Consider the following 20,939-nt stretch of genomic DNA (forward strand, 5'->3'; position numbering starts at 1 on the left):
TCAGATGATAAAAGAATCTGCCTGGCGATGCAGGAGACCTGGGTTTAATCCTGGGTTTGGGAAGATCCTTTGGGAAAGGGCATGGCAACCCACTCCAGTGTTTTTGCCTGGGAAATCCCATGGACAGAGGAGCCTGGTGGGCTACAGTCCGTGGGGTCGCACAGAGTCGGATTCCACTGAGTGACTTTCACTTTCACATAAGCCACTTGAACATAATGTGCAGGCTTCAGTGTAGACAAGCATTTTTGTTTCTGCTGGGTTTACTCCTCAGGGTGGAACTGCGAGACTGTGTGTGTGTGTGTAACTTCCTAAGAAACCGCCAGAGTGTTCTCCAGAGTGGCTGTGTGGTTTTGTGTCCCTATCCAGGACACGTGAGCGTTTAAGTCTCTCCACATCCTCCCCAGCATTCCTCATCTTCTAAGAACGTCTTAATCTCCGTTTATAAGGCCCAGAGTGTCGCTTGTCGAGTAGGGATTTAGGGGATGTTCATCACGTACTTGATGAAAGACTGTGCGTTCCTTGAAGTAGTAAACTGAGCGAATCTTCTGGGTCTGTCTTTTTGAGTTTCTGCAGTGTGATGAGCGTGGTCTGAGTGGATGGGAGAATTGGTGAAGGATTTTGAACAGAGGAAGGCAGTGTGGGCAGTCCCGGCCCTCAAGGGCCCGCAGAGAGTCAGGGCTCGGGCACAGACTGTGAGTCTCAGGACTCCGGGCTGGTTCTGTGCAGTTTTTCCCAAGACCCTAAATTCCCAGATTGAGCACCGCTCCTTATGAGTCTCTGCTCTTCTCTGTGCATTCCGAAGCCCCTGCAAGAAGATGCCCCTGGACTCTTAACTCCCCTCTCATTTATGAGAGTCGACTCATTGGAAAAGACCTTGATGCTGGGAAAGATTGAAGGCGGGAGGAGAAGGGGACAACAGAGGATGACATGGTTGGCTGGCCATGAGTTTGAGCAAGCTCCGGGAGTTGGTTATGGACAGGGAGGCCTGGCATGCTGCAGTCCATGGGGTCGCAAAGAGTCGGGCATGACTGAGCGACTTAACAACAACAACTCTTTGTCTTTAGGTTTCCACTTTGATGACCTGATGACCTGCCAAAGACACATGGAGGGGGGAAAAAAAGGAAGATTGAATTGTAAGCCTTTGGAAAAGACCCTGATGCTGGGAAAGATTGAAGGCAGGCAGAGAAGGGGGAGATAGAGGATGAGATGGTTGGATGGCATCACCGACTCAGTGGACATGAGTTTGAGCAAACTCCAGGAGATGGGGAAGGACAGGGAAGCCTGGTGTGCTGCAGTCCACGGGGTGGCAAAGAGTTGGGACGATGCAGTCCATGGAGTTGGACACGACTCAATGACTGAACGACAGACTCTTCTTTATGCAGAAACCCACGTCTGGGACCCTGACATCCTTACTTCGTTGTCCTAGAACCTAGTCCATCTTGGTTGTTGACTTGTCTCTCGTATCTCAGTGGCCATATAATTTGTCTCTCCAAATTGGGACTATTCTGAGAGAGAAAAGGCCTTCCCTGATAGCTCAGCTAGTAAAGAATCTGCCTGCAATGTGGGAGACTCCAGATCGATTACTGGGTCGGGAAGATCCCATGGAGAAGGGATAGGCTACTCAGTCCAGTCTTCTTGGTCTGCCCTGGCGGCTCAGCTGGTAACCAGCCCTTGTAATCATTACCTTGAGGCAGTACGGATCAACTCGGATCGTTTCAAGCAAAAAGACAAGAGGGATTTTTTGCTCTCCTGAAATAAAGGTCGTAAATAGCTCTGGATGTTTTTCCTGAAATTCTCAACTCAAATTTGTGGAAGGTCTTTTTTTTTAATCATTCATTTATTTATTTAGCTGCATTGAGTCTTAGTCGTATCACTTGTGATCTTTGTCACATCACATGCCATCTTTCATTGTAGCGCAGAGACTCTTTAGTTGCGATACGCGGGATCGCTGGTTGTAGCCCTCGGGCTTAGTAAGCCACAGCATGTGGGAATCCCGGTTCCCAACCTGTGTCCCCTGGCCTGCAAGGCAGATTCTTAACCACCCGACCACCAGAGAAGTCCCTGGAAAACTTTCAGTGCCAAGTGTTATGTAATTGTTTCTCAGGAAAGCAGGAAATTTGTTCACATACACACACCCCGCCGGTGTGGTTCCCATGTCGTGTGTGCTGCTATTCTGCAAATACCGGCAGACCCATGTATTGTGATGAATACAAACAGAAATAATTACAAAGCCTTCCTGAAATTTACGGCCATGAGGTAGTCTTGCCTTTAGGACTTTTTCCCTTGAACAGTAGATAATAAAAATGTAGCTTTCTTTTTCTAGGGTAGGTGGTTTTGCAAGGTTTTTGACACTTAAGAAAGATCGTTCTGTCCGTGTTATTGGGGCATCGCTTACGATCACAAGGAATTGTTCGCAGCAGTGGAAGTCCCAGTGTGATCTCGCTCATACCGTGGGTTACTAGGCAACAGTTAGAAGCAATACTGGCGAAGCGGTGTATTTATTGGCTCCGAAATGTGTTTACGATAAACAGTGATGTGTTTCTGTGAACTCCCCCCGCCTCACAAGAGACCTGCAGCCGAGTTGGGACTTTGAGCACTTGTAAGATGTACCCCTGGAGTAAACGAGGCCATGGGGCGGTGTGCAGGCTGCTGCCATATTAACTTGATTCACTTAGCTGTGCTTTGGCGCCGGACGGTTATCTGACACCGAGGGTTATTTTAAGAAGTGGCCCGGTCATCTGCTGGACCGCACTTAGGAGGTTCGAGGCGTCCGTAGTCTCCCCTCTAGGACCCAGGGGAGAAATTTTGCATGTGTGTCAAACTCTAGAAGGCTCTGTGTTTTGGATCCTTGTATCTTTTTCATCTTTTGCATACTGTGAATGAAGCATCTATCTAATCATATTTGTTTCTTCGAAGAGACATCTAGGAAACTGAGAATCTTCCAGTTGATGTAAAGTTGTGTCTGATGGCCAACTTAAGCTACTCTGCTGACCTTTTAACTTTATCTTATTTTTCGTCACACTATCTTCTGCTGGGCCTGATTTTTCCCCACTTAGGGCCTCCCTGGCGGCTCAGTGGGTAAAGAAATCTGCCTGCCATGCAGGCTTTGATCCCTGGGTTGGGAAGATCCCCGGTAGGAGGAAATGACACCTCACTCCAGTATTCTTGACTGGAGAATCCCCATGGACAGAGGAGCCTGGTGGGCTACAGTCCGTGGGGTCACAAAGAGTCAGACTTGACTAAGCACACACTCAGTGAATTATTTTACTTTTGCTACTTGTGTGTTTGGGACCTACCTCAAATCTTTTTCTCCTTCTCTTTTCCCAGGTGGGAAATTCTTAGGTATTTTCATGACTGAGAGAGCACGGTGGCTTCTTGGAAGTTCTGTTGGCTTACCATGGCTTTTGAATTCTGATGCGCTGGCAGCATCTTATTTTAATCTGGAAGTTTCCTGATGAAGTCCGTCAGGGCAAAGTGTGTGTCTGAATTTAGTATGATGAGGGCAGTGTCAAAAGCAGCTGGTGAGCAGACCCTGGTTAAACTTTCTAGGGCCTTGTAAGCCTGAAAATTAAAGTTCTTTAAAAGCAGTCTATGAAAGGAAGATTTATAACAATTAACAAAGGTCCTGAATCGTTTAAATTTACTGGGCGGGGGCAGAGAGGCGGGAAGAAACCCATTAAGAAATGAATTCTTGGGCTTAAAGGTACATTGAATGAAGCGGAAATTCTTTTTCTGTCTCCATCAGTGTGGCTGGGCAGTAGCCTCTAAACTCCACTGAATACTGGGCTTCAGAGCCTTGAATATGCATCATCCCTTGAGTTGAAAAGCAGGAAATGAAACTGAGGTTATGGAAGTAGAAGAGTTCACACTGATCTCGCCGTAAGCAAGTGTAAAGGAGTTGGTGCAGGAAGCATAGCTGTTTCTCCACTTAGGAGGAGGAAAGATTTGGAATGATTTTCTGGATTACTTCAGAGCCTCAGTGTCTCCCTGTCGATAAGAACTTCTGATTTAATAAGTTTGCTGGGCCAGGAGCTGTTCTGTGTATTTTTACTTCCTGGGTCTCTGTTTTTCCCCACCGCTGCGTAACGGGCTTTGTCCCATTTTTACAGGGAGAGGGAACTATGAGGTTCAGAGATGTCTTGTCTGGGGTCAGAAGTATCCTTGGTGAGCAGGCTGTGAGCTGATTCCAGAATGAATGGATGGCATTGATGAAACTAATTTTATCCAATGACTTGTGTGGCGTTCCGGGCTTCCTGGGTGGGCACTCTTAGTAAACAACATAAGAGACGCGGGTTCCGTCCCTGGGTTGGGAAGATCCCCTGGAGGAAAGCATGGCAAGCCACTCCGGTATCCTTGCCTGGAGACTCGCACGGACAGAGAAGACTGGCGGGCTGCAGTCCATGAGCTTGCACAGAGTCGGACACAACATGCCACGGGGTCCCTAGGCATGGTCATGCATGCAGTGAGTTCCCCCAGTTCGTTTCCCCAAGGTCAGTTAGATTTCTGTCACTTGGTCATCTGTCCCGCTTTGGACAGGGCTCCCGTGGTGGGCTCACTGGTAAAGAAAGAATCAATGCCTGCCGGTGCTGGAGTTCAATCCCCGAGTCAGGAAGATGGCGACCCGCTCCAGTGTTCTTGCCTGGAAAATCGCATGGATGGAGGAGCCTGGTGGGCTGCAGTCCGTGGGGTCACCAAAGGGTCAGGCACAACTGAGACTCAGTAGCAACAACCCTTTCCGTAGAGATGAGGGGCTGGAGGCGTGAGGAATCCTGGCCCAGGGGTGCGTACGACTGGCAAGGGGTGGATTGTCCCAGAGCTTCTGGCCCGAGCATGGATGCACACTCCTGGTCACCAGGTCAAATGCATCCCGGATAGAATAACGGGGGATGTCCACGTCTCATGCCAGCTGTCTCGTCTTCTCACTTTCATTATGAGACCTCAGGAGTGTGCCTGGAGGAACTGCCTCTGGTGGCAAAAGTGTGGCTTCAGCGGGGAGCTTGCAGACAGGGTGAGACGTGGCAGGAGGCTTGAAGACGCTCCTGGGTGGGACTCATGGGTTCTCTCAAGGGTGTGAGGCTGGGGGATGCGAAACCAGCAAGGGGAGCTTGTGGGGAAGGAGGTGGGCTTGGGTTGTGGCCAGGCCAGACAGAGTCTGGGCTGTGTGCGTGAGCCAGGTGTGGACAGATGGCAGGTGTGTGTGTGTTCCGTGAACTGTCAGTGCTTGCTGGTGGTGAGAAACCCTCGGTTTCAGCCCCAGTTGTGGCAACCTGGAATGTCTCCAGCCTATGTAGCATATTAAAAGGCAGAGACGTCACTTTGCCGACAAAGGTCTGCATGGTCAAAGCTATGGTTTTTCCAGTAGTGATGTGAGAGTTGGACCATGAAGAAAGTTGAGTGCCAAAAAATTGATGCTTTTGAACTGTGGTGTTGGAGAAGACTCTTGCTGCACGGAGATCCAACCAGTCCATCCTAAAGGAGATCAGTCCTGGGTGTTCATTGGAAGGACTGATGCTGAAGCTGAAACTCCGATACTTGGGCCACCTCATGCGAAGAGTTGACTCATTTGAAAAGACTGTGATGCTGGGAGGGATTGGGGGCAGGAGGAAAAGGGGACGACAGAGGATGAAATGGCTGGATGGCATCACCGACTCTATAGACATGGGTTTGGGTGGACTCTGGGAGTTGGTGATGGACAGGGAGGCCTGGCGTGCTGTGATTCACAGGGTGGCAAAAAGTCAGATATGACTGAGCGACTGAACTGATACATATATCCCTTCCCTCTGAAACCTGCTTCCACTCTCCCATCCTAACTCTCCAGGTCATCACAGAGTCCTTGGTGGACTCCCCTGTGTTATACAGCAGCTCCTCATAAGCGATCCATGCTACACACGGTAGCACAGATATATATATATGCTACTTTCTCCATCCATTACTTGGGATAACTTTCTGATGTCCTAAATACTGAGGCGACATTTGCAGAAGAACTTAGATCTGTGAATCGGAAGGTGTGTGTGCTTGCCTGTGTTTTCAGATTCTGTTCTTGAATGAGCTGATCGTTGCCATTGGTGTCCTGGATTCTGAGGTGTTTAAGCACAGAGTCGAATTGAATCGTCTTCCCAAAGGGATGATCTTAGAGGTGTGTCGTTAAACAAAATTGAGGACCATACTGTTGAGCTTTCCAGGTGAGGCGGGGAGGGAGTAGGAAGTGTTTGCAGATGACAGAAACGTCAGTGCCGATGCCATATGCTGCTCAGAAACCTGTATGACGATTTCAGCCAGTAGGTAACATGTCTTGTGCTTGACAATTACATTTAAGAGGACTGCTTAGACATGAAACCTGAAGCAAGAAGCAATGTGGTAACAAATTCAGTCAAGGCTTAAAAATGGTCCACATCAGAAATAAAAAAGAAAGTTCACTTAATGGCTCATTGCAAAATGTGGAGAGGGTGCTTTGGGAGATGAGGAGAAGATTAACTAGGATTGTTTTGTACCCTGTGGAGCACTCACAGTGTCATCTGTAAACCAGAAACCGATGTCTTACCTGAAGGTTATTTTTACCGTTTGGTGCGGTCTCTGTGTAGAGATCGTAGTGGCTGTTGATGGACAGTTTGCTGAACACGAAAAAGGTCGTGTTATCCTGATGCTTTAATATATCCTCTTTAAGTGCTGTGATTCGCTTTCTCTTGTTAAATAAAATTTCATGCCACAAAATAAAATTGCCTGCCAACATATTCTGTGTCACTGGTAGATAGCTTATTAAAGTTTGTCATGGGCCTGTTTTTTTTTTTTTTTTTTTTTCCTGTTGATAGTAGCTCTGGATGGCTACAGAATTAGAAGACCAGTTGGGTCATGTTCTGTTACCTGTCTCGTACCATGTTTTCAGGTAACAAGTCCCGTCGTAGTCTCTCCGTGTGAAATTTATGTGGCCTATCGTGGTGTGAGTTGGGAAAGTAATTTTCATTTGTCACGGGTGACGTGTGTATGGTTCAGCCTGCTGTCGTGGTGCTGCTCGTTCAGTCTCCAAGTCATGTCCAATTCTTTGCGACCCCATGGACTGCAGCACGCCAGGCTTCCCTGTCCTTCACTCTCTCCTGGACTTTGCTTAACCTCATGTCCATCGAATCAGTCATGCTATCCAACCATCTCATCCTCTTCTCCTCCTGCCTTCAGTCTTAACCAGCATCAGGGTCTTTTCCAATGAGTCAACTCTTCGCATCAAGTGGCCAAAGTATTGGAGTTTCGGCTTTAGCATCAGTCCTTCCAGTGAGGTAAATGATGCATGTGTCTCTGTATCAATATATATGTGCTCATACACGTCAGTACAGTCTCGCAGGCATTGATTTTGCCAGTTCTACAAGCATGAAATACTTGTTATTAGTGTCATAATGCACTGAGGAAGAAATCATGTTTATATAAATGTCTTGGTTAGTGTCCGTATTTGAATAACTCATACTTTTAACACTGAGCTGGTAAAAAAATCTACAAGCATAATAAAATGTCACTTTGCAGGACGGAGTGCATATTAAATGACTTACCAGAAGAGTAGATGAAGAAAATATGTTTCCCTGTTGATCCTTAAATTTAAAATGAGCCATGTTTCCTGAATTCTTATTTCCCTATACCTGAAGTGCCAGGGCTAGCTACAAGGGCTTCCCTTGTAGCTCAGTCAGTAAAGAGTCTGCCTGCAATGCAGGAGACTTGGGTTCAATCCCTGGGTCTGGAAGATTCCCCTGGAGAAGGAAATGACAACCCACCCCAGTATTCTTGCCTGGAGAATCCCATGGACAGAGGAGCTTGGCGGGTACAGTCCATGGGGTCGCAAAGAGTCGGACACGACTGAGTGACTTGGACTTCACTTTGCTGGAATGCTAGTATGGTTGGGTTTCTTCAGAGCTGAAATAAGGGGAGTGACTTTTTTTGCATGGCGATCCTACTCTTTGTTGTAAATGCACAGCTGTGGCGTGTGCCGGCTGTGTTCTGTTCTGGACTTTCATAAAAAGGTTCCCAGTGGTTCTGATCAAACAAGACGCTGGGCAGCTTCGTGGCGGGCTGTCCGGTTTGATTTTCCTCTGTTTTCTGATCATAGATGGATGCCAGTTTGTGACGATTGTTGAATGAGTGAATGAACGAATGCATAGAGAAGGCCTTTGCCAGCTGCTCTAGTTTCTGTCCCCTGGAGCACCCATCTCGAAGCAGCAGTGTTTTTTGCTAGAACACGTGTAGAGAACCGTGTTCTCTTGCCAAGTGTGCTGAGATCAGGGCTCCATGACAGCCATCAGGGTGGCGTTTGAAGAAGTTGCCATCTGCAGCTTACCTGTTATCTCTCCCTTGTGTTTTATTATTTTTAACGTTTCGCTTCTACTTTATGCTGTGATGCTGTGAGTACGATACAGATTTCTCTTTTCTGAGAAATACGGAGGCGACCTGGGCTTTCCTCGTGGCTCAGATGGTAAAGAATCTGCCTGCAATGTGGGAAACCTGGGTTCGATCCCTGGTCTGGGAAGATCTCCTGGAGAAAGGAAAGGCTACCCACTGCAGTCTTCTTGCCTGGAGAATCCCATGGACAGAGGAGCCTGGCGGGGCTACAGTCCATGGGGTCACAAAGAGTTGGACACGACTGAGCGACTTCATCTCCTGTCTCCCCCTCAGGAGAGAGAGGACCCTTGGCTGCCCTGTTTATACATCAGGTATAATAAAACATCATCTTAGGAGCAGACGGTTGCTTCTGCTTGTCTGACGTCATGCTGAAAGGTCCTCCAACTCTTCTGAGGAAGGAGACCCCTACGGAATTACACCCTGGGACCTCATGCTGGAAATCGTAACCGAGGGGATTTAGAAATTGCTCGCACTTTTTTCTTCTGTGTTTATTTTCATCTTACGGTCGATGCTAAAGGCACTGACCTTCCTTGGTTGCCTTCTTTTCCTCTTGGTCGTCATCTTTAGGTTTGTGCCGTCACACATGGTAGCCCCCGGCTATGTGTGACTCTTTAAACTTAAATTAGTGAAAAGCAAATTCCATTTAAAGTCAATGCCTCAGTTGTACTGTCCACTTCTCAACTGCTCAGTAGTCACACGTGGCTAAATGAATCCCCGTACTTGTCTGCATGCTCTGCTGTGTCTGACTCTTTGCGAGCCCGTGGACTGTAGCCCGCCAGGCTCTTCTGCCCATGGAATTTTCCAAGCAAGAATACGGGAGTGGGTTGGCATTTCCTACGTCAGAGGATCTTCCCGAACCAGGCACTGAACCTAGGTCTCTTTCGTCTCCTGCACTGACGGGCAGGTCCTTTTCTACGAACGCCACCTGGGAAGCCCTTACCTCCCAGTGAAAGTCACTCAGCCGTGTCTGGCTCTTTGTGACCCCATGGACTATACAGTCCATGGAATTCTCCAGGCCAGAACATTGGAGTGGGATTCCCTTCTGCAGGGGGTCTTCCCAACCCAGGGATCGAACCCAGGTCCTCCCGCATTGCAGACGGATTCTTTACCAGCTGAGCCACCAGGGAAGCCGAAGAATACTGGAGTGGGTAGCCTATCCCTTCTCCAGGGGAACCTCCCAACCCAGGAATCGAACCAGGGTCTTCTGCATTGCAGGTGCATTCTTTACCAGCTGAACTAGCGGGGAAGCCCTTCACTTTTCAGATAGGATGTAAATGAATACCATACTGGGCAACAGAGATACGGTGCAGGAAGTTTTGTCAGACAGATGAGAGATGGTTATTCAGATTTTGCCTGATAAGTATTCCAGGGAAACAGAGGGAAGGGGGGCAGAGGGAAGGAGGGGAATCTCCAATCTAAAGAAGACAGAAATTTCAAACCAAATAGAAGAGAGAATAGAAATTAAGCGTATCAAAAATTACTACTTGAAATCTCATCAGCATTTCATTGTGGAAAATCAAGGATAAAGGCAGCGTCTAAGCACTTTTTTTTTTTTTGGATGGAAAAGAGTCATAGGAAGGGCCTGGAATCAGAATGACATCATATTTCTTAACTCGGAAAACAGACTGAGCTTAGAATTCTATGAAAATTTATTTTCACTCAGACTTTTGCGTTCATTCCCTCACGGGTTGTTAATTCAGAGTAGCATAAAGAGATTTGTCCATACTCAGGATTATCAGTAGGCTTTAAGGTTTCATACTTCACTTCTCTCAGGAAGCTGCTGGAGAATATGTTCCACTGAAAGGAGACAGTAAACCAAGAAAGGGGGGAGACTTGGCATCCCTGAAACAGAAGGAGGCGGAAAGAATTGTTACGATGCTGGTGGTGTGATCTTGTGGCATCTGGTCTCAGCAGGTCTCACTCTGACAAGTATAGACTGGAGCAGAGTCCAGAAATTTCAGGAGGAAGGTCTGGTGTGTGTATATATTTGGGGGGTCAGGAGAGCAATGGTTGCGGTGAACTTAGAACTGCCAGGTTGTCTGAGTGAAAAATTGAAAGACGGTGGAGGGTTGTTGGGGGAATTATCAAAGAAAAACAGAGGCAGCCAAATCATCCCAGGAAAATTAAAGAGTTAGACCGAAGAAAGGCATCATAACCCTACCGCTTGCTTGCCTGAAAGTGCCTGTTCCATTGTCAAAATAGCCAGTGTAGAGTTTATATGTAACCAAAACATGTTACACTGTTGGAAAAATGTAGAAGGGTAAGCCAGGATGGGTGGTGGGCAGTTCAGTTCAGTTCAGTTCAGTTGCTTAGTCATGTCCAACTCTTTGTGACCCCATGGACTGCAGCACACCAGGCCTCCCTATCCATCACCCACTCCAGGAGTTTACTCAAACTCATGTCCATTGAGTCGGTGATGCCATCCAACTGTCTCATCCTCTGTCGTCCCCTTCTCCTCCCGCCTTCAATCTTTTCCCAGCATCAGGATCTTTTCCAATGAGTCAGCTCTTCACATCAGGTGGCCAAAGGATTGGAGTTTCAGCTTCAACATCAGTCCTTCCAATGAATATTCAGGACTGATTTCCTTTAGGATGGACTGGTTGGATCTCCGTGCAGTCCAAGGGACTCTCAAGAGTCTTCTCCAACACCACAGTTCAAAGGCATCAATTCTTCTGTGCTCAGCTTTCTGTATAGTCCAACTCTCACATCCATGCATGACTGCTGGAAAAACCATAGTCTTGGCTAGACGGACCTTTGTTGGCAAAGTAGTGTCTCTGCTTTTTAATACGCTGTCTAGGTTGGTCGTAACTTTTCTTCCAAGGGGTAAGCAGAATTTACAAAAACAAAATCTTCATCCGTATGTGAGAAAACCAAGTAAGTGATCTCTAAAGTTGATAGGGTATCTTGTACAGCAGTTTATTTAGAATCATGTGAGTCCATGCCAGGGAATATTGCCAACTGTAGAAACAATTCTGTGATTCAAGTGTGGTTGCTTTGGAGAGCAGAATTGGGGAAAGATGATGCTGAAAAGGTTGCAGCTGAGATGAGAAGTCTTGCTTCACCTGCAGTGTGCGTATTCTGTTACTTTGAAAAGAATAAACATGATACACAGTGTATACCTTCTGCAGAATTATAGCGATGTTAGTATGGGGACTTCCTCAGTGGCCCAGTGGCTAAGGCTCCTCCTTCCCAGTCCAGGGAGCCCCGGGTTAAATCTCCCTTCAGGAACTAGATCCCACATGCCTGCATGCCACGACTAAGACCTGGCACCACTAAATAAATAATTTTTTTTTTAAATTTTTAGTATGGTTCAAATGAGGATTTCTCAGCCGTGGCGATATTGACATTTGAGCCAGATATTACTAGCTGTTTATGAAGGGAGATGTTCTACGTGCTGTAGGAGCTTTAGCAGCCTCTCTGGCCTCACTAGATGCCAGTAATATCCTTCCCGGAGTCCTGAGGACTGAAAATGTTTCCAGACATGGACGTGTCCAGTGACGGTGGCTGGGGGAGGGGAGGGCAGGGGACACAATTAGCCCCATTGGAGAAAGCACAGATTTACAGGATTAACCATCTGGTAGGTTCTAGTGACTCGATGGACGTGAGTTTGAGCGAGCCCCGGGACTTGGTGATAGATAGGGAAGTCTGGTGTGCTGTGGTCCACGGGGTCACCAAGAGTCAGATACGACCGAGCGACTGAACTAAGCTGATGTTTCTAGTGAGGTGGCTGAACCTAGAGCGTGTTATTCAGAGGAAAGTCAGTCAGAAAGAGAAAACCGAATGTCGTGTATTAAGGCGTGTGTATGGCTTCCCTGGTGGCTCAGATGGTAAAGAAAGCATCTGCCTGCAATGCGGGAGACCCAGGTTCGATCCCTGGCTCGGGAAGATCCCCTGGGGAAGGAAATGGCAACCCACTCCAGTACTCTTGCCTGGAAAATCCCATGGATGGAGGAGCCTGGTAGGAATCTAGGAAAGTAGTACCGATGAACCTATTTCCAAGGCAGGAATAGAGACAGACTTGTGGACACAGCGGGTGAAGGAGAGGGTGGGGTGACCTGAGACAGTGGCACTGATATATACACAATACCACCATGGGTCACCCGGGTAGCTCAGCTGGTAAGGAACCTGCCTGCAATGTGGGAGAGCCTGGTTCGATTCCTGGATCAGGAAGATCCCCTGGAGAAGGGAAAGGCTACCCACTCCAGTATTCTGGCCTGGAGAAGTCCACTGGACTCTACAAGTCCATGGGGTCGCAAAGAGTCAGACACGGCTGAGCGACTTTCCCTTTTCACTTTCACGGGTAAAATAACTAGCCTCCTGGGAAGCTGCCTGTATAGCGCAGGAAGCCCAGCTCTCTGTTCTGTGATGGGTTGGGGTGGGGTAGGGGGATGAGAAGGAGGTTCAAGAGGGAAGGGACATATGTATACTAGGGTTGAATCTTGTTGTTGTACAGCAGAAACTAACACAGTGTCGTAAAGCAATTATCCTCCAATTAAAAGTAAATTAAAAAAAATCTAATATGGACTGAATCATCCGAATATATAAAAAGCACTGGGCGGTATTGAAAGTGCAGGAAACAACAGCTTCATCATACAGAACCTGAACTCTGCAAGTACGTACCAAATGAAGCGGTTAGAATTCTCTGGCGTTGAGACCCCCTCCCGCCGGAATGTATCTGAGCTGCTGGGGCTCGGCCAGGTTAATTCGGGCTCTCTCAAAAAAAAAAAAATAAAAGGAAGAAGAGGACTCGGGAGGAAACTGCAGCTCCTGTGTCATGCTCTGTGGTTTCGGAAAACATATTTTACATTTTTCGCATTTTTTTTTTCATGATGGTACAACTAGAGTTTCTCCAGGGTGAACATGTTAATCATTATGGCAACTTCAGAAGAGGGGAAAAAAAATTGCTTTGGATGTATTTCTGTGCTCAGGTGGCTGTGGAACACAGATGAATTCTCTTCACACCCGTCTGCCGCCCACCCCGCTCTCTCCACCAAGTCCTCCCAAAGCAATCCCTTTGCAAATTCTTGGTTCAGTTCCCTGCAAGGTGTTTTCCCTTAGAATTTACCAAGGAAGTCAACAGGAAAATGGTTCCTCCGATTTTCCTTTTTGATGTGGGTGAAACCTCATAAATAATTTAATACCCTCATTTCACAGCTGAGGAGTCTCTGGTCCGGAGAGAGTTTCTTATAATTAATTAGGAGCAAAGTGAGGCTTGTAAGTCTGTTTCTCTCTCTCTTTTTTTTTTTAAACTTTTTCATTTTTTTTTTTAACTGAATATATGTGCATAGTAGTCTGGTGGAAGGAAGACAGAATGGAGCGGTGGATGGTGCATGGGGCACCTTTTGTCAGCCTTTTGATAGAGTTATCTCTTGGACTGCAAGGAGATCCAACCAGTCCATCCGAAAGGAGATCAGTCCTGGGTGTTCATTGGAAGGACTGATGTTGAACCTGAAACTCCAGTATTTTGGCCACCTGATGCGAAGAGCTGGCTCATTGGAAAAGACTCTGATGTAGGAAAGGGTTGAGGGCAGGAGGAGAAGGGGACGACAGAGGATAAGATGATTGGATGGCATCACCGACTCAATGGACATGAGTTTGGGTGGACTCCGGTAGTTGGTGATGGACAGGGAGGCCTGGCGTGCTGCAGTCCATGGGGTCGCAAAGAGTCGGACACGATTGAGCGACTGAACTGAAACTGATAAAGAGTTAAAGGGTTCTGAGCACTGTCTGCCAGGAGGGTGGGCCCTTTCTTGTAAGCTTAGACAACACGTGGTTGGGGGGGGTAAAGAAAAGAGCAAGACTGGAGGTTCCTGAGGTGCCCTTTAATCCCAATTTCTGGTGGTTCAGATGTGTTCCTTCGAGAGGTAGGGGGATTTGGGATGGTTTGAGAGCAAGTCAGAAAACAGCTTGGCTCTGGTCCTCTGCTGAAGCTCCAGTACTTTGGCCACCCAATGCGAAGAACTGACTCATTGGAAAAGCCCCTGATGCTGGGAAAATGGAAGGCGGGAGGAGAACGGACAACAGAGGATGAGATGGTTGGATGGCCTCACCAGCTCAGTGGACAGGAGTGTGAGCAAGCTCCGGGACTTGGTGATGGACAGGGAAGCCTGGCGTGTTGCAGTCCATGGGGTCACAAAGAGTCGGACACGACTGAGCAGCTGAACTGAACTGGTGCCCTGCTCTGCTGGCTCTGGTCGTGGGGTGGCCCTGGAGCCAGCATGCTCCACCACTAGCAGCTGTTCTTATGCTGGGTGGCCCCAAGACTGAGGTTGGTCTATGCTGATTGGGCGGTGGGGGAGAGGGGGTCTCTTTCCTGTGGTCTGTGGGGCCCCCTTTCTCCCCCGCCAACCAGCCCTCCTGTACTCTGCTGTCGGCATTCTCTTTTCTGAGCACCCGCCCTCTGACATTTTGGGAGACTTCCATGCCCTCTGCTTGCGCCCACCCGTTGACCTCCACTACCACTCACGTGGCGGCTGCTTGGCCGCTTTACCTTCCTCTTCACCTGACTCCTTGCGGCAAGGGATGCTGCCGCCTCCGTGAAGTCTTCCTCGGTTTCTTCCGTGCAGGGAGCAGATGCAGAGAAGACGGCGTGTGTTTGTCCTTGTCGTCCTATCAGCCACGGGCCCCCACCTCCAGTCCTCTGCCTCAGCGGCAGTTACTTGCTAAGTCTTCCCCTGGTAATCTGAGTGGCGGCTGTCACTAGAAGCCAGGAACACCGAACTGTCTGTGGTTTTCATCCCGCATTGCTACGCTCTTGTTTCTCTGTCTCACTGGCCAGATCCTCCTCCTCTGGGTTCGGTGGTGGCCTTTACATTTGTAGAAATACCGTTGAATCTATTCTTTGTCAGATTCTTTCTCATGATAGGTTATGAGAAAGATACTGTAATTCCCCGTGCTGTGCAATTTAGTTCACAAATTCATGCTGCTACTGCTAAGTCGCTTCAGTCGTGTCCGACTCTGTGCGACCCCAGAGATGGCAGCCCACCAGGCTCCCCCGTCCCTGGGATTCTCCAGGCAAGAACACTGGAGTGGGTTGCCATTTCCTTCTCCAATGCATGAAAGTGAAAAGTGAAAGTGAAGTCGCTCAGTCGTGTCTGACTCTTAGCGACCCCATGGACTGCAGCCCACCAGGCTCCTCCATCCATGGGATTTTCCAGGCAAGAGTACTGGATGGGGTGCCACTATCTTCTCCGTTATATATATTCATAGTAGTGTGTATATCTTAATCCCAAATTCTCATTTATCCCAACCCTTCTTCCCCATTTAGTAAGCATCCGTTTGTTTTCTGTATCTGTGAGTCTCTTTCTGTTCTGTAAAGAAGTTCATTTGTATCATTTATTTGTCCTTTTTTAAAAATTATTCTTTATTAATTTGCTGTGCTGCACAGCTTGTGAGATCTTAGTTTCCCCCCTGACCAGGGATTAATCTGGGGCCCTGGGCAGTGAGAGGTCAGAGTCCTAACCACTAACCACTAGACTGCCAGGGTGTTACATTTTTTTTTTTTAGACTCCACGTAAAAGGGATGTCATATGATATCACTTAACTTCAGTTGTGTCTGACTCTCTGCGACCCCATGGACTGTAGCCCACCAGGCTCCTCTGTCCATGGGATTCTCCAGGCAGAAATACTGGCGTAGGTGGCCGTGCCCTCCTCCAAGGGGATCTTCCCGACCCAGGGACGAAACCCAGGTCTCTTGCGTCTCCTGCAGGCAGATTATTTACCAGTGGCGCCACTTGGGAAGCCTTAGTGTGATAATCTTCAGATAATCTCAGCGGGGTGACTGTGCTGTCCAGGGGATACTGGGCAGCGAGAGTCAAGTTTGGTTGTCACACCCTGGATGGATGGCAGGATTCCTATGGTGTCAAGTGGATAGGGCCTGAAATACTGTTCAGAGTCCTTTCACATGGAGCACAGCCCCACATCCCCACCCCAGAGAATTCTTGTATGCCTGCTGAGTTGCTTCGGTTGTGTCCAACTCTTTGCGACCCCATGGACTGTATGTAGCCCACTGGGCTCCTCTGTCCATGGGATTTCTCCAGGCAAGAATACTGGAATGGGTTGCCATGCCCTACCCCAGGGCATGTTCCCGACCCAGGGATCGAACCTGCATCTCTTAGCGTCCAGTGCATTGGCAGGTGGCTTTACCATGAGTGACCACGAGAAGCCCACTGCATAGAGTGATCTGGTCCCAATGCCAGTACTGCTGAGGTGGAGAAATCCCACCCCAGGTGCATCCCAGCCAGGCCCACAGCTCCAGGGGTCACAGTTGAAGTGAAGTGAAGCGAAGTCAATCACTCACGTCTGACTCTTTGCGATCCCAGGGACCGTAGCCCACCAGGCTCCTCTATCCATGGGGTTTTCCTGGCACACTGGAGTGGGTTGCCATTTCCTTCTCCCGAGATCTTCCCGACCCAGGGATTGAACCCGGGTCTCCCGCCTTGTAGGCAGATGCTTTACCGTCTGAGCCACCAGGGAAGTCCATTGGTTACACAGACCTAACTCTGGGACTGTGACCTCTGCCACCCGCTCAGACGTGTGCCATCACCTAGTTAAGAATCCGCTCAGAGAGTGGGAGAGCCAACAGGGGTTTCAGGAAAAGTTCACACCTTCAAAAGCTTTTGCTCTCTCCTCTACTCTGACTTCCCAAACATCCCACCTTTTGCTCGAGCTCTGAACCTGGACGGCATCCTTACTGCTTCTGCCCCCGACCCCAGCACACACGCGCTGACCTGTGCATGCCCCGCGTCTCATCTCCAGGACATCGCGGACTCCGTGCGTCTTCTCTCCACCTCTGTGTTCCCCTCCGGCCCTTTGCGAGCTCCCCCGTGTTCCTCTGCAGGGCGAGAGCTTCTCTAAGCCTTTTGTCCTGAGAATGATGGGAGCCCTGAAGGGTTTTATTTTAAGTGGGGGGATGGTCAGATTTTCTTCTGTCCTTCAGCCTGGTGCCGGGTGAAGAGAGACCAAGGAGGAGGAGTCAGGCTCCTTCTGAGGCTGCAGAGTCCTCCGTGCCCAGGATCCACTGTCGCTCGCTTCTGCAGCACGGTCACCCGGCCCCTCCTCCCGTGTCCCCGTCACCCAGGTCGCTATCGCCACTGGACGTTTGCGCTCGTGGGCTGCCTTCCTGCACGTTCGAGGGCTCCCTCCTCACGGTGCCCCGTCTCGGCCCACGGTGTGAGCTCAGCTCCGTGTCCAATGGTCACTTCTCCCCCACTACCAGTTCTCTTACATGGTCTTGGGCGTTTTCTTACTAGTTAGTTGCCAATGTTCCGTTCTCGCTGAGATCCCCCCCTTCTCACCGTCCGGATACTTAAGTGTCACACGACCGCAGACATCGTGTTCCCTGATGCCAACAGCAGCATCGCCGAGCGGCGTCTGCTCTTTCCACACGTCTGGACGCGGAGTTCTCAGTGAGAATGTGCCAGGTTGCATCGAATCGAGCGAAAAATAACCTGTGTTTTTCGTTTAGTGTGTTTTAGGGTGCTTAGAGAACAGTGAGAGCTGGCTAGATGCTCTAGCTGGCTAGATGACCGCTCTTTGAATCTCTTACTTCTGGAGCACTGTGGACTGTGCAGAGATAAGTGAGATGTGTCTCGTGTTTTGGGGTGATTGGAATATCTAGTGAGGTGATCATAACTAGTTTGAGATTGAGAGTTTTGAACAGATTGCACGTGAACAGGCTCACTGTATGCACAGAGACGAAACACTAAATTTCACCAACGATGGTTGTCCACCATCTGACACTGTTAATGTTTCCGCTTCCTAAGACCCCCCCTGCTTCAGAAAGCTGCGTAAGTCTTTGAATGGTCGAGAATGTAGTTGAGATGTTTTTGTTGACTTTTTTTGTTTTTGAACGGCCACAAGGGAGATCTGGCAATTTTTATTGAATTCACCAGGATCTATTTTCCAGATTATATTGTAATATTTACTGCATTAAAAAAAAAATGTTAAAAAATACTAGGTGTGATAAAGTGCAATTTGTTGTTATTTAGTCACTAAGTCGTGTCCAACTCTTTTGAGACCCCAGGGGTTGTAACCCACCAGGCTTCTCTGTCCATGGGGTTTCCCAAGCAAGAATACTGGGAGTGGGTTTCATTGACTTCTTTTTTTGCCTGATGTTGGATGTGTTTTTGTTGACAGGTAACCGAAGATAGAAAACAGGCCTAAAAATAAATCCCAGAAGGAAGACGAGATTTGCCTACATTTGTCTCTGAGTAAGTAAAATTGTAAAATGGATTTCTTTCTTATTCTATAATGAAGTATCCTGTCAACTGGTCCATGTTTTTTAAAAAATTTACTATTACTTATTGGCTGTATGTACCAGAAACAGTAATTTCTCAAGATGTTCTGTAGTAGTTGATTTGGTAACCAAAACATGCTGTGTATCTGTCTGTGTTGGCACTTCGTGATAAACTCCTGTTTCTCGGAGCGTTTGGAAAGTCAGAAATTTTAGGAAGGAGAGATGGAGATGGTTATTGTGTGCTTTTGCAAGACGCATCATTTCTTTCATGGTCTCTCATTCCTGAGAACATTGCAGGTACTTATTTTCCCTCGGATGGCTGATTTATGAGCAACAGAGGTGTGTGTGTGTGCGTGTGTGTGTGTGTGTTTTTTTTTTTTTTTTGATGCTTGTCTTGTATGTGTTTGGAAACGACAGACATCCACGGCCTAGTTTGTGGTCCAGACAGAACTTTCCATAAACACCTTGTTGGACAGCATCGTGAGGCCATGTGGCCTGTGCTGGGGGCACCTGGGGAGGCGTTTTCCTTCCGTCCGAGCCCCACGTGGACTGTCGTGAGAGCATGGAGAACCCAGGCAGTGTTCCTAGAACGGGGACCTCTGGAGTCTGGAGCCGTCGTCTTGGCTGCTGTATTTCACCCAGCTTGCAGCAAGGCCCGGGTCTCACCCAGATCAAGAATTTCCTTTTCAAGACCCCCCTTTTATGAAAGTCTTCTGTTTCTGGGGTGACTGTTCTCTGAATCTCTTACTTCTGGAGCATTGTGGAGTGTGTGGAAATTAAGTGAGATATGTCTCGTGTTTTTGGGGAAGGCGTTACAGGTCTTAGAAAGCCGTGGCATGGATGGGTGTCCCATGGACGGTGCAGACGTCTCCTGCTGTGGGAATTCCCAGGAAGGATCTACTAACCTGCCTTGCAGCCGCTGAGGAAGGCTGGACCTTCGTCTTGAAGGGGAGACTTGGACGGGTTTTGGTGGCGTTTGGGATCTCAGTGCATAGTGAAGATATGCGTTCTAGATGGGGGGCTCTATGGGCAAAGGCGAGAAATGAGCAATAAGATTTTTTTTTCCCTCTTTAAAGGGAAAAGTTGATAAGCCAGCCTGGTGCAATGCAGGGGAGTGATGGGGGTTATTGTTTAGTCGCTCAGTCGTATCCGACCCTTAGTAATCCCGTGGGCTGTAGCACGCCAGGCTTCCCTAAGGAAAAGGCAAAGGCCCTGATGTTAACCCTGCCTGCACAGTGCCCAAAGGAGTCTGATTCTGATTCTCTTAGCATCAGAGCTGCTATCTCCCTTTACCTAGACACGCCTGGGGTCACATACCCATCAGTAACAGATGGGCTTCGTGTAATTTGAAACGATATCATAGGTGACCTTTTGAACCAACAACCCCCAGCCCCCTGGGGTGAAGAAAGAACAGTAAATCATGGCAAGATACTTATATAACAACTCGTCTGCCAGCCACGGCCATATGGTATTAACAACTTGATCATGTTGTTATTCACATAGCCGACAATTCGCCCATTCAGAGTGTACGCTTCCGTGGTTTTTAGAATATTCACAGAGTTCCGCACCCATCGCCACAACTGATTCTAAACCATTTCCTCGCTCCCCAAAGAACCCCATGGACCCATGAGAGCTCACTCCTTGTTCAGGCCTCCCCCAGTCCCCAGCCACCGCCTGTCGATGGTCAGCATCTCTGGATTTGTTCATTCTGGATGTTTCGTGTCAATGCAATCACGCAGAGTGTGTGCGCTTCGTGGACGGTTGGTTTTTCACTCGGTGGAACGTTTTCAAGGTTCAACGGTGCTGTTGCATTCGTTTTGATTACCAGACCCCATTCCATTGGGTGAATAGCCCACGTTTGGTGTATCTGTTCATGAGTGAGACACTGTTACTTTTGACAATTTCTATTTTGAAATAATATTAGGCTCACAAGACATGGCAAAAATATGTGTGTGCGTGGTCTGGTGCTTCAGTTGTGTCCCACTGAACACATGGGATGCCATGAAATGTATAGCCTGCCAGGCTCCTCTGTCCATGGGATTCTCACTGGAGGGAATTGCCCACGGCCTCCTCCAGGGGATCTTCCCAACCCAGGGACTGAAACCACAGTCTCCTGTACTAGCGCCATCCGGGAAGCAAAAAAAAAATAGCAAATTGAGGTCTAGGTCGTCCCCCCGCCTTCCCTGGTCTTTCGTGAAGATACTATGTTATCAAAAGTAGGAAACTGACAGCTGCAGTTTTGCACTGATGCAGCCCTGGTCTTCATTTTAGCAGTTTTGGGGTGTGTGCCTGCGTGCATGTGGACAGTGTGTGAGCTATAATCATA

At 48.4% G+C, this 20,939-nt stretch overlaps 1 protein-coding gene across 28 annotated transcripts in view; it reads left to right on the forward strand.

Annotated features, from left to right (window-relative positions):
• Positions 1-20,939, forward strand: part of TBL1X (transducin beta like 1 X-linked) — a 252,978-nt gene that overhangs the window by 79,229 nt on the left and 152,810 nt on the right. For 26 of the 28 annotated variants that reach the window (XM_086387904.1, XM_086387922.1, XM_086387916.1 and 23 more), the window contains one exon: positions 18,514-18,587. The gene's annotated coding sequence lies outside the window, so the exon portion shown is untranslated. Of the gene's footprint in view, positions 1-1,064; positions 1,134-18,513; positions 18,588-20,939 lie in introns of those variants that run through there. The other 2 variants (XM_086387898.1, XM_086387909.1) reach the window with 2 other exon arrangements.

The sequence above is a fragment of the Bos grunniens genome, chromosome X (assembly GCF_055505025.1).
Source record: "Bos grunniens cultivar Pamir isolate PY7600 chromosome X, Bosgru_T2T1.0, whole genome shotgun sequence".
In the NCBI taxonomy this organism is placed as follows: domain Eukaryota; kingdom Metazoa; phylum Chordata; class Mammalia; order Artiodactyla; family Bovidae; genus Bos; species Bos grunniens.